General features: G+C 34.4%; 1 long non-coding RNA gene across 1 annotated transcript; it reads right to left on the bottom strand.

Annotated features, from left to right (window-relative positions):
* Window positions 1–1373: 1373 nt before the first annotated feature.
* On the bottom strand, window positions 1374–3580 carry LOC127867250 (uncharacterized). Its single transcript, XR_008043405.1, has 4 exons — window positions 3020–3580; window positions 2168–2245; window positions 1755–1877; window positions 1374–1493 (listed from the first exon to the last, which is right to left on the bottom strand). It is a non-coding gene; the product is annotated as an uncharacterized LOC127867250 (long non-coding RNA).
* Between the last annotated feature and the right edge of the window lie 1126 nt (window positions 3581–4706).

Here is a 4706-nt window from a genome sequence, read left to right on the forward strand (position 1 = left end):
CATAGGGCCAGCCGGACGCGGTTTCATCGAGTATCAACCGTTTCCCTCTGGTTGGTCTGAGTGTGGAGATTACTCATGGAATATTTTGCGATTTCCTGAACCGTCAATTACTGTTGTACACGGACTAACAATAATATAACTGTTTCACACAAATTAGCACTGTTTAAGTACCAGTTGTTCACGCGGACGCATTGAAACTGGCAAATAATGGATACATCGATTGCTAATGGCGTTATTTTCAAGGTAAAGTTGAGATTCGATTGGTTTTGACGATTGCTGTTGAGCACGCACATGACTGTTATACACGGACAACTTCTAGAACAACTGTTGTTGAGCACGCACATGTCAGGGAATACCGTTTTTTCCGTGCCGAATAAGTCTAAAACAACGTCGCATTGGCATGTTCTGGTACATGTGGCGATACATATCTTATGTGTCCAGCAAAACACACATTTTGGTTGAAAATTGCCATGTTTCTTTTAATGGAAATATTATAATAACAAGTTTTTTTCCATAAACTGCAAAACAAAACGAAACACACAAAACAACTTTCATGTATGCTAAGCATATAATCAACGCATATAAATATGAAATAGATTTTCCTTGATTCTCTAAGTACAAACACTTTTCCTATAAAATAGTTCAGTATTAAAACTATCAACATATTTATAACTGTTTTCACAGAGTCAGAAGCTCAGGACAAGTACAATACTGCTCACATAGGCACCAAACAGTACTGAAAGGTCCTTCGGGGTTTGGAAGCGAACCTTTCATGTCCTTCATGGTGAGGTATGTAAGGACATTGTTTATATTATTAATGATAAAATTTATTTAAGATTATAAAATAAAATGTATTTAATCAACAAAGATTGTTAATCGAACTTGACATCATCATATATTTCTAGGCATATCAAGTCTAAGAGTTGGAAACAAAGTTATAAATAACTTAACATTATTTTTGCATGCCATAGACACACTTCAGTTCTTAAATTCAACTTACTAATAGACGGAAAATATGCTGAATATTCTAAATATGAATAAATGTAACTGACTTTGACATATTGAACAAGTCAATGTAACAGCAGTATACACAACTTTCTCGTATTACTGTAAAGTACTGATACATTACTGAATGCCAGCTAAAACAATTAAAACATTTTTAGATATGTTTTTGTGTATCTTTTAGAGCTCATAAGAAATACATAAGATATTAGTAAATTGTAACACTCGGGAAAAAAGTAGTTGTTACTGTTTACTCTGCATCAAGCATTGGGGACAAATTTGACAACATTTTTAACAATGACTTTTAATGTAACATTATTTTTCAATGTTATTCCTCCAATTTCTGTTTATAACAGATTAGAATGAAGCCTGCCAAGGTCAGCCGCATAATCATTGCCTGTGCTGTTCTTCATAATCTGCGGTTGATGTGGGGGAACCAGCAGTGGATCCGGAACCTTTAGAAGATGTTGCCAAGGGAGATATGTTTCAGGCTGTATCGGATGGGAGAAGAGTTAGAGATACCATTGTCGCAAATTACTTTACTTAGGAAATTAACAGATTAAATATAAATGTTTTCATTATATTTGTGCTTGTATATCTCGGAGTCATACACTGATTGTTTGGTTCCTTGTTTTTTATGTGGGTTAAACAGCATTTGAACAACCATTCAAAAAGTGAACAAAATATATTATTTCAATGCCTATATAATATTTTTGAAACAATGTTTAGGTAATAACCTCATTTGTACTCACTCATTTTTGGATTTTTTTAAATGAGCATATCAGTCTGTACTGTGATTCTTTCGTAGAACTTTTCATGTTTGTGCCAAGCTGTTCTGTTTGGCATAGTACACCATCTGCATCTCGCTCAGTGACCTGAATATGTTTAAATATTTTTGTTTTTCTTGGTTTACTCTATTAACTACTTACACAAATGATAAGCATTGTTCTGAATGATTTTGATTATTGATAGCCATCAGCTAATTTATTATGGTTATTGTTAAACAATGATCTGATTCTATTGGTTCAGTATGTCCGTTTCACTGTTAGCAAATAATTTCAATTTAAAGAATATGACATTGTCATTATATAGTTTAAAGTTGAATTTTAGCTTATATAAATGAAACAAAGTCCACGATTAGTTATATACATACATATATACATACTTAGTCTGAGGCTCTTTCTTGTTACTGTTGCAACTTGGGTGTTCATCTGTATCTGCTGACGCACATCCTGTCTGATCTCTGATGAACATACATTATAGAACACTGTTATAGATCTATTATGTTAAGATCATATTATTTGTGTCATTGAGTCAACTTTGTTGAAGCAAGAGATATTTTGAAGTTTTTATTTGTTTTATACATGCTGTACAGTAGAGATATAATATTGGAAACTGATTCTTACACTGTTAAAATCGTCAATAATCGAAGTTTAGTCTAAACATAATAAAATCTTGGGCAAAATACCACTTTTGCCCCCGCCAGAGGGTTGGATATGCACACGGAATGAGCCCATTGTGTTCATTCAGTATGTATTCACACCTCTGGCGGGGGGGCTTAAGTGTTATATTGCCAAATCTTGACAAATGAATGAACCAATACAATTTTCTGATTGTTACCACAATAACAGCTCGATCAGATAATGGCTTCAGACTGTATGACAGACTTGTTTAACAACGGTAATGTCAAACATAACTTTTTAACCATTTGTTTCGTAGATATAAATAATTGTACCCCACTCTTGATTTTCCCAACGATGGCAGCTTCCAAGTCCATATTAAACCATCTTGCTATTTTGACTTTAAATGTCGTGTCCAAAACATATTTGATACGTATTAAACGTTATTCTATGTCTGGTATGGCTTTTTTCAGTACTAATTCATTATTTAATAGCATTTTTAGCAAAGTACTAGAGAAATACTTACCTGCGGTCACGCTGGCCTAAACTTTATATTGCCACTGTAATGAAGTTATAGGATCAAAGCTTATTGATGATTGTTGTTGTAAACTAGTTACCTTGTGAATTGAAATGTGTCTGAGTTGGTGTCTGTAGCTATAAGGTTTTATGTCCGCTTCGAGGTTATATGTACAGTCTGTCCTCTATCCGGCTCATGTAAAAAGAGTACTGAAAAGAGACCAATGCAAGACTATCATTTCAATAAAAATATTCTTGATAATACTAACCTGGGACGAAAAAAATGCTACTAATCTACATCATCAAATGTGTTAAGTATATTCACTCGAAATAAATATACTTTTGGCAAAAATACTTGATGAATTGATCTCTAATAGCGTAAAACACAGTACACAATCTGTAGGAAATCAAATACATTTTCAAGTTGTTTAAATTCATGCCCAATTCCAAATCATATCCATCCTTTATGTTCTGGTCACAAACTGTATAGTAATAGGGTAAAATGTTATCCTGTCTTTATAAAGTTTATATGTACTTGTCCCTTTAGCATGAAAAATTGTTCTGAAAACAATTGAACATTCACTTAAATAACAATATCATAAAGGGATTTCTTCAAGCAAAAAACAGCAATCCAAAACAATTATAAATAAAACTGTCTGGAGGAAAAGCAACATTTTCAAATACTCTTTCAAAAAAATACATTTGCAAGCCATTACAAAAGGCAGCTACACCGAAAGAGGCTAGCAATAAAATTCCTATTGAAAAAAAATTTTTGATGATCCAAATTGCCAATTTCGTATACGAATTAACATTTTCAGTGCGTTTTCATAAGATATGTATCGCTACATGTATCAGAACATGCCAATGCGACGTTGTTTTAGACTTATTCGGCGGAGAAAACGGTATTCCTTGACATGTGCGTGCTCAACAACAGCTGTTCTAGAAGTTGTCCGTGTATAACAGTCATGTGCGTGCTCAACAGCAATCGTCAAAACCAATCGAATCTCAACTTTACCTTGAAAATAACGCCATTAGCAATCGATGTATCCATTTTTTGCCAGTTTCAATGCGTCCGCATGAACAACTGGTACTTAAACAGTGCTAGTTAGTGTGAAAACAGTTTTATTATTGTTAGTCCGTGTACAACAGCAATTGACGGTTCAGGAAATCGCAAAATATTCCATGAGTAATCTCCACACTCAGACCAACCAGAGGGAAACGGTTGACATCGATGAAACCGCGTCCGGCTGGCCCTATGATAGGCGTCATCCGATTAAAAACAAGTAAGTAATAAGGAAGATATACCTGTTTAAACACTCCATTTTCCATCTTATCGAGGCATCGGCGGCCATGTTTTCTCAATTTTGACCACGTGATTCCCCGCATTGTATTTGTTTGTATGAAAAATCAACATATATCTTCATGTTCTTAAAACCAGTGTTTGAAAAAAAAACTGAAATGATACTTTCAGTACCATGATACTTAACTAAATAAACCTTTGGGGCTTAGATTATATATTTACAAACATTAATGTTAGCTTGATTACATTGAAACCTGAAGGCTTATTGAAGCGCTATTGAGTTTCCTTGGTAGAACCAGTACTTGGTATCTTTGGTGGAGACCTTAAGAAACCTAACTCAGTGGAGATTGAACCCTTGACCTCTCAGTTGCTAGGCAGACACCATATCCAATACGCCACGGCGACCGCCCAGATATGAAGGTGTACCAAGACAGCCAATGGTGTGGAAGTTTATATGTTCTGGTTTCAAAAAGCTTACACTACGAGAA

This window comes from Dreissena polymorpha, chromosome 1, assembly GCF_020536995.1.
Source record: "Dreissena polymorpha isolate Duluth1 chromosome 1, UMN_Dpol_1.0, whole genome shotgun sequence".
Lineage (NCBI taxonomy): Eukaryota > Metazoa > Mollusca > Bivalvia > Myida > Dreissenidae > Dreissena > Dreissena polymorpha.